At 40.2% G+C, this 13,441-nt stretch overlaps 1 protein-coding gene across 8 annotated transcripts in view; it reads left to right on the top strand.

Moving 5' to 3' along the window:
* Window positions 1-312: 312 nt before the first annotated feature.
* TANC2 (tetratricopeptide repeat, ankyrin repeat and coiled-coil containing 2) overlaps window positions 313-13,441 on the top strand; it is a gene marked incomplete at its 3' end in the record, with an annotated part of 285,235 nt that continues 272,106 nt past the window's right edge. For all 8 annotated transcript variants that reach the window (XM_080677202.1, XM_080677201.1, XM_080677198.1 and 5 more), the window contains exon 1: window positions 313-549. The remainder of the gene's footprint in view (window positions 550-13,441) is intronic.

Here is a 13,441-nt window from a genome sequence, read left to right as displayed (position 1 = left end):
GCCTCGGAGGGTGCGACGCCCCCGGCGTGGCAGCGGCGCTAGTGAGCGGCCGGTCCGGCGCGGGTTGCTGGGAGCGCTGCTCCGGCGGGGCCGCTGGCACAGCCGCCTCACGCGAGCCGCCGGCCCGGCGGGGGAAGCTGCGAGCTTTCCAAGCGCCGCGCCCGGGGCCGCAAGCTCTACCCTCCCGCCGCCGCCGCCGCCGCCGCCCTCTGCGCCTCCTCCGGGCGGCCCCGCCCCCGTTCCCATCCCCCTCGCGCTCACCTCCCGGCTGTGCCGCGCGCAAGGCGGAGCGAGGCGCCCGCCGCCGCCGCCTCTCTGAGGGGCTGTAGGACCTGCACCCGCGCGGCCGCTGACAGGAGGACCGCTGCGGGCTGCGCTCGCGGCCCGCGAGGCCCCGCCGCGCCTTTCGGAGGCGCAGACCCGCCGCAGGCGTCGGAACGCAGCGAGGTGCTCTGGGAATCGCGGCGGCGCCGGCGGGCGGCGCGGTCCTCGGAGACCCCGGGGACTGGGGCTTGACCCCGAGGTGCAGCGATTCCTTCAGAACGGCAGGTAAGGGACCGGGCGGAGCGGGGAAGGAAAGGTCGCTTCAGTGACAGGGGCTTTCGCCTCCTCACGCCTCGCCTCCAGGGAGAGGGGCGGGGGCGAGCAATTTGCAGCGAAATGAGCAGCGAAGTGCCTCCGGTGTCCGAGGCTTGGGGAAGGCTGGCTCCAGATGTGGCACTCAGGGTGGCTTCAGCTGGGTCCGGAGTCGGTCACTTGGGTGTCACCGAAGGTGTCATGGAATTTGGTACCGAGAGAGTCTCCAGATGACGGGGACCCAGGATGAGATGCGAGGCAGATTGCTAAACGTGGCCGGGAATGTGGTGCAAAACGAGTTGCAAAATATGCCCCCACAATGCAGCATAAAAGTAGTTGTGAAATGTGCCAGGTAAGACATAGGGTAGGTTGGCCTGTGTGGCGTTGAAATTCATGGTAGAAGTGTTATTATTGATATTAATTACCCCCCAGGAAAGGAGGCGTAGTATAAGAAGGGATTAACAAGGCTCATTGCTAGATATTTTATCACAGGAAATCGAGAGCAGCTATGATATGCAATTTCTTGACTTAATAGAGATTGTACTCACCTACAAGAAGAAAAGCAGATTGTGTCTGATTGTGAGATGGGAAAGAAAAAATAGGGCTAAAATAATTCCAGGTTTTGACATCAGCATGTAGAGCACTGATACAATTGTATCCTATCCCAGGTGTCTTCTCTCCCAGGTGTGGAATGTTTAAAATGTTTTTCACCAAATGTAAACAATGATAATTAGCATGAAGAAGATTTGATGTTTTGGGTGTCGTTCACTCTCTGCTCCTCTCCTGGAAAAGAAGGAACAACAACACAATCCCCCTCCCCCCGGCGTCTTGACCATAATTCTGAGTTGAAGATCACTTAGGCAAAGGGAAATTTTTTTCATATGTCCCTCTGTCTTCATTTTTACACAGGTGAAAATATCTGGAATGAGGAAAACAAAACAATATGGTGAACAAAAGGGATACATTTTCAGGCATTTTGAGGGGTTGGAGCCAAAACCTATTGCAATGTTTAATTACAGTGAATGACAGTAGTGATATATTTGTTCATGTTCTTGGTTGTATGGTGGCAAAATAGGGAAAATAAATTGTATGCAGTAATGTGGCATAAAAAGCAACAACATGGATACTGCCAGTGAGTGCTTCTGCAGCATTTCCCAGGTAGATCATCTTAAGCACAAAAAATAAAATATTAAATCAATTCTCTCTCTCTTTTTCTCTCTGTCTATAATTCATATGCTGCAAAACATTGTGACTTCTATTTAAGAAGAACATTTGTGTTTTGAAAGAATTGTTAGAACATAGCTTGAATTTCAGAGGTAACAAAAGACAAGCTTTTTAATATAACTTATATGTATACAGTCAATGAGTGTCTATATACCATGAAACAAGCAGAAATGCCTGGATGTGTTCATTAGGATGAGGTTAGTTATTGATGGATTTTAGTGTTTTATGTTATAATTCTTGCAGATAAACTGAATTACTTGCCTGAATGTTGTGCTCATATTAAGGACAGTAAGCAATTTGCCAGATAATCTGAAAATTTATACTGATTGGCTTTTTTTCTGGATCCAAATTCAGCTACTGAGGAATCATTTGCTTCAAACACAAAACTGGATTTTCTTTGGGGATTAATTTTGGGTTTTGGTCTTTTCTGTAGATATATTCCTCACCTAGAGGCTGGCTATGTTGAGGCTAAAGCAAAGAGGAGAGGGCCAGAGGAGAATAAAGAGCAGTTCTGTTGGGTCTTCCTGTTTTGTTCTGACTATAAGCCATATGTGCTGCCACCCCCTACTGTCTGTAGAAAGAGGTGTTGCAGAGTCCCATTCTTTTCTTGTTATCACTGCCCCCTTGTGAAAGGGAAGAAATTGATAGTTGCACTTGGGAGCTACCACTCTTCTCAGATTGTTCTTGTTAGAGTGCTTATGTAGATTTATTAATCACCTATTCACTTCAGAGGTGCAGGGCTTTAAACTTACTGTTAATCAGCCTACAGATTTAATGTTTATTTTTAATAGTATCTAATTTTAGTCAATTCAATATTCTAAAGATATTCTCAGTATATTTGGGAAGACGGTGCAGTACTATTGTTAGTAGTAGTACCATTAGTAATATCTCATCCTTACATAGCACCTGTTATGTCCTGTGATACATGTTTGAATTAGTTTCAACACCCAATGAGGTATGTACTGTTATTTCCATTTTACAGTTGAGAAACTGAAATACAGAGATGTTAAGTAGCTTGCCCAAGATTATGTAGCTAGCAAGTAGAAGAGCTGAGTTTCAATTCAGGAGCTCTGGCTCTGAACTCTGTGCTCTTGACCAGTATACTTTATTGCCCTCTCAATCAAATTAGTATTATCACACATCATTAAAATGTAGGTGCCCATCATAAAGCAAGTATTATAGATGTGGATAAACCTATGTAAGAAGTAAGATACGTAAATGTTAAGCCTACAAATACACCAAAAACTATAATATGAACATTTTTGTTTAGGAAATTATTTTTGTAATTTATTTCTGGGATTATGAGTAGAGGAGTATCAGTACTTTTTTTAAAAAAAATATGTTTTTATTGATTTCAGAGAGAGGAAGGGAGCGGGAGAGAGAGATAGAAACATCAATGATGAGTGAGAATCATTGATCGGTTGCCTCCTGTACAACGCACACTGGGGATTGACCCTGCAACCCAGGCATGTGCCCTGACTGGGAATCGAACCGTGACCTTTTGGTTCATAGGTCGATTCTCAACCACTGAGCCACGCCCGGTCTGGCATATCAGTACTTTTTATGGTTAAGGAAATATTTGTGATGGAGTTTGGCTTTGGGGGAAACTTTAGAAGTAGAAAGTTACCTTTAAGTAGTTTGGTATGTATATGTGTACATACATATATACGTGTGTATAGTATCTCTGAGAGTACACTAACACCAGTAAACCTTTACTATTAATTTTCTCTAGGAAAATTAAAGAGAAATTATCTATTTTTCTCCTTCCTTCCTTCCTTCCTTCCTTCCTTCCTTCCTTCCTTCCATTTTAATCCTCACCCGAGGATATTTTTCCATTGCTTTTTGGAGAGAGTGGAAGAGAGAGGGAAAGACAGAGAGAAATATCGATGTGAGAGCAATACATCGATTTGTTGCCTTTTGTACAGGCCCCGATCAGGGCCTCAGCCAGGGAGGAGCTTGCTACTGAGGTACATGACCTTGACCGGAATCGAACCTGGGACCCTTGGGTCTGCAGGCCCATGCTCTATCCACTGAGCCAAATGGTTAGGGCTTATTTTTTTTTAAGTAATTAACAAAAAATGGATTGGATGCATATGAACATTTTATCTTTTCCATCAACAATTGTTTGCTCAATCCTGGCCGGGTAGCTCAGTTGGTTAGAGAGTTGTCCCACACACCAAAGGGTTGTAGATTCCTGACTAGATCACATACCTAGGTTTGGGGTTCAATCCCTAGTTGGGGCATGTACAAGAGGAAGCTAATCAATGTTTCTCTCTCTCATTGATGTTTCTCTCCCTCTCTCTCTCTAAAAATCAATAAAAAATATACTCAGGTGAGGATTAAAAAGAAAAATTAGCCCTGGCTGGTATGGCTCAGTGGGAGAGCATCAACCTGCACACCAAAGAGTCATGGGTTCAATTCCTGGTCAAGGGCACATATCTGGGTTTCAGGTTTGTTCCCCAGCCCCATTTGGGGCTTGTGCAGGAGGCAACCAATCGATGTGTCTCTTTCACATCGATGTTTCTCTGTCTGTCTCTCCCCCTTTCTCTCTCTCTTTCCCTCTCTCCCTCCCTCCCTCTCTCTCTAAAAATCAATGGAAAAAATATCCTCAGGTGAGGATTAACAACAACAAAAAAAAACCTAAAGTAACTTGTTTGCTCAGATTTTTCTCACACTTAAAGCATTGTTTTATAGGCATTAACTATATATGAAATAATATTTTAATATGTGTAAAATATAAAGAATATCAGTGCAGCCAATACTCATATCTTCCACCCAGTTTGAGAAATGGAATGTCACCTCCTACACTTGTAACAATTATTTTCTTCTCTTAGGCAAACTTTCTGCCATTCTGTGAATCACATATCCTACGTAATCAAACACTGCCTTCACTTTTATATACATTTGTTAATAAGGGAGTTCAATATAATCTACAGATTATGATTACAGCATTCTGGATGTATGCTTATATACTTGAATAAATTGTCATAGACTCAGATCATGCTCTGTATTTATGTTGGTTGGTAGTTTATTTTAGCATACTTCACTTATAAAATCGGATTTGTTGTTTGCATCTTTATCATAGAGTTTTACTAACATTGTTAAACATTAGATTATTTCCCTCTTCCATCACTGATTCTTTAATTTTTAACGTTTTTCTTTTTCATCATTGATTCTTGACTATCCTTAGCTTTCCCCCCCTTTTCCCCATAAATGTCTTTGCTCTTTTAGTATTTTCTGAATTGACTGGGTGTGCATTATTTTGAATGGAGAAGGAAGTAGTTCTAGAAAGAAATATATGAAACTAGTAGTTCCAAAAGGGAAATATTAGGGTGTTGATATTGATTAGATATAAGGTAGAACCACATGTATGTAACAGAAATGCGTCAAATTCTCTCCTTATCATATTTCTTCCTCTTACACTAGAACTAAAATTGAATCTTCAGGAAATACTGATTTGGCATATTAGTTGAATTATGTTGGATTGTATTTACACAGAATCACCAATGTTAGCTGGAATGTTTTTACTGATGGTACCCAGATTTTACTTCAGGGAGCTAGAGTAAACTATTGCAGAATGCTGTTTACTTTTCTAGCACTAGTCCGGGCAAGGTAACAAATGTTATAAAGTAGTTTGGAAGCTAATTTAATTATTTGGACTCCCCTCCCCCTTCCCCGAATGAATTGAAACTTAGCATTGTCGTATCTGCAGAGTGCCTATAGTCATCAAATTCTATTATTAAATATACTGTATAAATAGTTTAGTCTTTGTCATAATACCATGAAAACTGTCACTTGGTTTATTTCAGTAGCATCTTTTGTAGAAACTTGTTAAGGAGATATGTATATAATGATGGAGGGTACATATCTTTGGAGTCTCTTTAAAAATCTGTGGAGAGAAGTAGGTTAAAAGAAAAAGCTTAAACTTACCGCTATATTTTCCCACCCGGTGGTCTATTTTCTTTCTTTTAGAGGATATTTTATCTTTAGTGCTTAATATTCACAGTAATACTGGATAAAGAATAAGAAATTGGGCCGAAACCGGTTTGGCTCAGTGGATAGAGCGTCAGCCTGCGGACTGAAGGGTCCCAGGTTCGATTCCGGTCAAGGGCATGTACCTTGGTTGCGGGCACATCCCCAGTGGGAGGTGTGCAGGAGGCAGCTGATCGATGTTTCTCTCTCATCGATGTTTCTAGCTCTCTATTCCTCTTCCTTCCTCTCTGTGAAATATCAATAAAATATATTAAAAAAAAAAAAAAAGAAAAAAAGCAAATACGGGTTAAAAAAAAAAAGAATAAGAAATTGGTTTCTGAGTTTTAGAAGGCTAGAGCAGGTTGAAGATGCAATAATGAAAAAATTTTCTGGTAAAGAAAATTCTAAGTAATTATACCATAATTATTTATGGAAACAAATTTCTTTTGGTCAGTTTATTTCAAAAATCTTTATTAATCATTTGAAAGCTTTGTGGATGTTATAAGTATCAGCTAGTTGCTTTTTCATGGGTCACACATTACAGAAATACGTTCAGCTTTTGTTAGTTCTTGAATAGTTGAAGATAAATGACAGTTTAAGTTTAAGAGGCAAAAGAATTAAGTTGGTATTAGTCTTATCATATCCTGTCTTTCCCCTTTCTTCTCCATAATATCAATCTCTGCCTTTATTCAGTGCATGGTATATCCTACCTTTCAAATTCCTTTAAAACCCCCCCAACAAAAAACGACTTGAGCCCTGGCTGGTGTTGCTCATTGGTGGAGTGTTGCACATGCACCAAAGATCTCTGGATGGATTCCTCAGTCAGGGCACATGCCTGGGCTCCCGCCTCCATCTCCAGTAGGGAGCGTGCAGGAGGCAGCTGATTGAAGTTTCTCACATGGATGTTACCCCCTCCTTTTCCCTCCCCTTCCCCCTCCCTTTTCCCATCTCCTCCCCTTCCTCTATCTCCCCCTCTCTTTTTTAAAAAATATTTTTATTGATTCCAGAGAGGAAGGGAGAGGGAGAGAGAGATAGGAACATCAATGATGAGAATCATCGATCGGCTGCCTCCTGCACAGCCCACACTGGGGATTGAGCCAACCCGGGCATGTGCCCTGACTGGAAATTGAACCGTGACCTCCTGGTTCATAGGTTGACACTCAATCACCGAGCCACTGCAGCTGGGTCCAACTAGTATCTTTTGAGTGAAGAAGGTTTTGCCTACTTTCCTGGGTGGAGTTGGGCATGCCATTTTTTGGTCAATTCTCTTAATGCACCTGTTAAGTATGAACATTATAGTAGCTGTCATATCACATTTTTATTATTTATATGCCTTATCACTAGCATGTGAGCTCCTTCAAAGCAGGCACTGTGGCTTTTCATATTTTATGTTCAGCATTAGCATAGTCAGTACATAGTTAGTAAATAGAGCACCTACTAGTACATTTTAGCTGCTCTATTTATAGAATAAAGATTGTTGACAGTTGTCTGAGTTATGCCTTTGAAACCTCATCTCTCTCTCTTTTTTAATATGTCTTTATTGATTTCAGAGAGGAAGGGAGAGGGAGAGAGATAGAAACATCAGTGATGACAGAGAATCATTGATCCGCTGCCTCTTGCACACCCCCTACTGGGGATTGAGCCCACAACCTAGGCATGCGCCCTGAGGGAATCAGACTGTGACCTCCTGGTTCATAGGTCAATGCTCAACACTGAGCCACACCATCCAGGCTCTCATCTCTTATTGTGGAGTTAGAGAACATTGTCTACAGAAATATACATACTTACACACACTATCTAAATTATTCAGAATAACACCTGGACTATAATTAAAACTAACTCGAGTTAAACTAGATCTAAAAAAATATTTATTAGGGTGAAGGCAGGAATGTTAGAAAGCTCTCTGTGACTTTCTGATGAAATATTTTCATTTTTTATTACAGGGGTTAGCAAACTATAGCATATGGGCCAAATGCAGCCCAGCATCTGTTTTGAATGGCCTGAAAGAGAAGAATAGTTTTTACATTTTTAAATGGTTGAAAAATATCAAAAGAAGAATAATGCTTTGTGATATGTGAAAATTGTAGGAAATTTAAATTTCAGTGGCCATAAAGAAAGTTTTATTGGAATATATCCATGCTTAGTCATTTACATATAGGCTGTGGCTATTCTCTGGGTACAACAGCAGAGGTGGGTAGTTATAATAAAGAACATGTGGCCCACAAAGCCTAAATATGTATTTACTGTTTAGCCCTTTATAGATAAAGTTTACCAATGCTTGGTCTGTTATATAGTCTGTGCCCATTAAATGTTCATTAAATGTCATGAGTTGGAGACAAGACCAACCATGTCTGTTGGAGGCCTCTGTAGGGCATAATTGCTTCTGTCTATTTACTGAGAAAAGATTGGCCACTTTGCCTTAGTAGTGATTTATCTGACAGAGCATTCCTGTTGTACCTCCATATGACACTCATACTATGTCTAACTCTGAAGCAGTTTCTGATGAAGTGTATTATTTGATTCTTCTTTTTTAAAATTTATCTTTATTGTTGAAAGTATTACAGATGTCTCTCCCTTTCTTCCCCATATGTGGAATCTATTTGATTCTTCTATTCCTTTTTTTTAGAATAGGTATCCTAAGCAGAGAGGTTTGGAGCACAGCACATAAGAGAACGTTTTTCTTTGTTTGCTCAGGGTGGTCTCTCGTTCATGTTTTGCATAAAAATCATTGTTATATGAAAGTAAAGACACTAGATTTTATATATTAGTTTATAATACAGACACATTGTATTTAAGGAATATGAGTTAAGCTAGATTAGTTATGTTGGAAAAGTTGGATTTTTTATGTAGTGTATTAAAATATTACATCATTCACTTAAATACTTATTGACTACCTACTGTGTACAGTAGTTACTTTTACTACAGTAGTCTTTCAGTTGAAGGTGGACATTTCATATTATTTCTTAAATAAAACCTAAAGTTTTAATTCAAAATTTTGTGCCCTAGCTACTCATCATACTTCTAGGAAAAATGTTGTTAAAAATAAATGTATTAAAGTTTATCATTTTCCTAAAGTTTCACTGGCCAGTGTTGATAAGTTTTACAGTTTTCTTTAGGTGGCAAAAGTATGAAGAGGAAAACAGTGATTTATATACTCCTTTTAATAAATATCAGCAAGTATTACAGACATAAAATTCACAAAGAAGAGCATATAAGCAATAATAAGGGAAAACTTTTGTTATTTCAAGCAGATATATTTGGACCAGGTAGCTATTGCTTATTTCCTTGTCTGTAACACCATGCTTGCATTACCATATCTGGTTATAGAAATTGACAACATGAAAAAATACAGCACCAGTTTTTATTGCCATGGAAACCCCTTTTTCCTTACCTATGGATTACAACCTTATAAGTAGGGTAGTTATTAAACTTGGAAATGGGAGTGGGTAGATACTGTTATTTAATCATTTTAGGTATGGGGAATCTGCCTCAGATCTTAGTAAATTGCTTCTGCCTAAATGAAGTCTCTGCTTGTCCCTTGTTCCTAATCTTGTGTTATAAAGTCCCACCGTTTCTACCTGTAATTGTCAAAAATATAATAAGCCAAAGCTAATCAGCCTATGGAAGCTTGGTGGGTGTTTGTGGTGCTCTAGAATTCTATTTCTTTTCAAAGTCCATGGAATCCTGTAGGGCTCTCCGGTATTGTGAATTAGGGTGAATGAAGGTAATTATCTTTAGTAGACATGTGGGATGAAGACTTCCTACATACCCAAGTCCTGCTTCAGCATCAGAGAATCTTAGCTCTTACCTTTTTAGGGCTTTAAAGAGGAAAATAGACTTTCTTTGGAAGTTGTTACTCAGACATTCCTATATTATAGGATGACAATACTATTGTTCAGTTGTAAGAAGCTTTGAAATCTGCAGTCATGAGACACATTGTATAGTAGGTAGAACATAAATTTGTGAGTTTTTGTATCATGAAAACAGGTTAGAATTATTGCTCTCTCACTAAGGGGCTAAAACAGCTGTGGGCAAACTACGGCCCGCGGGCCGGATCCGGCCCGTTCGGCTGTTCTATCCGGCCCGCGGAGCCGAAAGAGCGGAGGGTTCTCTTGCTCTCCCCTCTGCTCCTTTACTTTGAATTTATATTAGTTCACACAAACACTCCATCCATGCTTTTGTTCCGGCCCTCCGGTCCAGTTTAAGAACCCATTGTGGCCCTCGAGTCAAAAAGTTTGCCCACCCCTGCGCTAAAACCTATCTTGCAAGGTTTTGATGATGATGAAATGAAATAATGTCAGTGAAAATCCTTAGGACAATGTCTAGTACTTAATAAGTGCTAATTTTTATTAGGCTTTGGAAAGTATCCTAGATTTCTCTTATTTTGATGTATGCTTCCCACAGCTCCTCCCCAGTATTTTTACTAGTATTGTTATCTTGTCTTACATTCCTTTTCAGCCTTTCAAGTCATTTTTAAAAACCCAAGGTAATTTGGCTACTGATTTATTTTGTGTTTTGAAAATTTCTTTTATGAAGGATTTGATAAGAGCTGAGAGAAAGAGTTCCTGAATACCATAAAGTTTAAAATAAAAAGTATTAGGCGAGAGATGCTGTTGGGCATACTCCTAGTATTCATTTATTTTTTGGACTGTTTGTCTTTAAGCAGCACAAACTTGACAAAAAATTAATTTTTAATCTCTATAATGTAGCAAATCACAGCTTGAGACAGCTTTTTGACAATTTTTTTTTTCAACTCAATCATGTAAACATTTTCAACTTTTATAAACATCTTTCCCTTTTGTGAATAACTGGAACTTTCTGGGTGTGATAACTTATCCCCCCACCCCCACTCCCAACCCATGCTCCATGTAATTTTTCTTTTTAAAAATTTTGTATGTGGCAATCAGTCAAGGTGGTTGGTTTTCTTTTGTGATTTACTTAATAAAAAGGATTTGTCTATTTACAGTGTAAAATAATAGAAAAAGTTGGCCTGTCCTTTTTTAGTATGATAAGCTAACTATGCAAAATCTCATTTTTCCCAAGCTTCAATTATTTCTGCAACATTTTGTTCATTTCTGCTCATCTGTGTATCATTATACAATTAGTCGTTGAATGTTTCTTTAAATGGACTTGACTCACTATCTCTTAGTTTTATTCTTAGTTGTCCTAATATCTATATTTGTGCTAGTTCTAAAATAAAAACTAGTTCATCCTGAAGGCATCTTGCTTAATGCACTTGGGAAAGACCACTTACATGCAACTTTGACTCCAGATTGGATTTTATATTTGTACTACAGGCCTGGTGCACAGATTCGTGCACCATTGGGGTCCCTCAGCCTGGCCTGCGGGATCAGGCTGAAACTGGCTCTCTGACATCCCCTGAGGGGTCCTGGATTGTGAGAGGGCGTAGGCCAAGCCAAGGGACCCCACCAGTGCATGATCGGGACTGGGAAGGGACGCGGGAGGTTGGCCAGCTGGGGAGGGACCGCAGGAAGGCTCCAGGGCATGTCTGGCCTGTCTCGCTCAGTCCCGGTCAGCTGGACCCCAGCAGCAAGCTAACATACCAGTTGGAGCGTCTGCCCTCTGGTGGTCAATGCACATCATAGCAACTGGTCAACCAGTCGACTGTATGCCCCCTGGTGGTCAGTGCACATCATAGAGAGCGGTTGAGCGGCATTAGCATATTACAGTTTGATTGGTTGAACGGCTGACTGGTTGACTGGACACTTAGCATATTAGGCTTTTATTATATAGGATTTGCATTTTTTTACTTGAGTTCTGGCTAAGAAAGAATCCAGAGCCAAGGCACAAACTGTAAGAGAAAGTTTATTTAGAAAGTCATAGAGGTAGAAGAAGTGAGCTGTAGAAGAAATAGACTCAGGGAACAAGTCACAGACAGAAGGGCCCTTGGCACTTAGAAGAAAGAGAGAGGCAAGGAAAACACACGTGATGGGAAGAGGGTGGGGAAAGGTGTGGGCATGCCCCATAAGAGAGAGCCACAAGGATTTTGTGTTTTTATTTTATTTATTTTTTAAAATATTTTTTTATTGATTTCAGAGCAGAAGGGAGAGGGAGAGAGAGATAGAAACATTAATGATGAGAATCATTGATTGGTTGCCTCCTGCATACCCCACACTGGGGATCGAGCCCACAACCTGGGCATGTGCCTTGACTGGCAATCGAACCATGACTTCCTGGTTCATGGGTCAACACTCAACCACTGAGCCATCCTAGTCAGGCGGATTTTATGTTTTTAAATAAATGAACTTTATAATGATTATCTTCTTGCTTTAGATAATTTAATTCTCTTTTTGTCATTGGCTGAAAATGGCTGAAGGTAGCCATTTATTGTCAACAAATGTCAATTGTTTTTAGTTATAACTGGTGTTTTCTCCTGTTATCCCTTATCCCCCATTTTACCTTTTAAAATTTTTTCAAAAGTAATACTCTGCTTGCAACCACTAAAATAAACAAAATGGGTTAATAAAGTTAATTATTTTTCTCTTCCCTCAAGGTCTCCCTTATCCACTTTTACTCCAACATTAACCAGTACTGAGTATTTTTCAACATCTTTCTCTTTGCTCAAAAACTTATAAGCATACAAGTTGTGGCAAAAGTTTTATAATTGTTCCTATGGAAAAAAATACAATCTATCTATCTATATAAAAGCCTAAGTGACCATTATGACAGAACAACCAGACCACTGATCGCTATGATGCACAGTGAGCAGGCAGGCAGGCAGGCAGGCGAGCCATTAGGAGCGAGCGAGCGGGCAGGCAGGCAGGCAGGCAAGCAGTTAGGAGTGAGCAGGCAGGCAGGCAGGCAGGCAAGCAGTTAGGAGTGAGCAGGCAGGTGAGCGATTAGGAGCCAGTGGTTCCTGGTTGCGAGAGGGAGCAGGCCGGGCTGAGGGACCCCTTCCCCAATGCACGAATTACGTACACCAGGCCTCTAATATTTAATAACTGCTAATAAAAGAATAAACTGTGTTACGTGTACTCACAACTGTAAACCTACTTTTACCCCTACTTTTACACTCACGTACACAGGCTTTTTGTAACTTGCTTTATTCATTTAAGAAAACATGGCTGCCCTGCCCAGGTGGCTCAGTTGTTGGAGTATTGTCCCCGGCACCAAGAAGGGTGGCGGGTTCGATTCCTGGTCAGGGCACATATCTAGATTGTGAGTTTGGTCCCCAATAGGGGTAATAGTTTTCTCTAATATCAATGTTTCTCTGTCATATTGATATTTATCTCTCTCCCCCTTCCTTTCTATCTAAAAATCAATGAAAAACATCCTCTGGTGAGGATTAAAAAAAATAAAGGAAAAGAATATATCATGGCAGTCTCCAGTTTAGTAAATGAAACTCTAATTTTACAAAGCTGAGTAATATTCCATAGCATACTACACCATAATTTAGTCTGCTTTTCTTTAACTGATGGATGTTAAGATTTTCATTTTTTTGCTATTATAAATGTTAGTCAATTCTTACTCATGACTAGAAAAGCAAACAGTCTAAATAAAATGTTAGCAAAATAAATCCAGCAGTGAATTTAAAAGACAGTACCTCATCATCAAGTAGTTAATTTAAGAAGGCAAAGGCAGCTAAATAGTAACATAACTAGAGGCCCAGTGCATGAAATTCGTGCATGGTAGGGTCTCTAGCGGCTGC

The sequence above is a fragment of the Plecotus auritus genome, assembly GCF_963455305.1.
Source record: "Plecotus auritus genome assembly, chromosome: 7".
Classification (NCBI taxonomy): domain Eukaryota; kingdom Metazoa; phylum Chordata; class Mammalia; order Chiroptera; family Vespertilionidae; genus Plecotus; species Plecotus auritus.
Note: the sequence above shows the minus strand (reverse complement) of the source record. Positions and strands in the feature narration are given on the sequence as shown.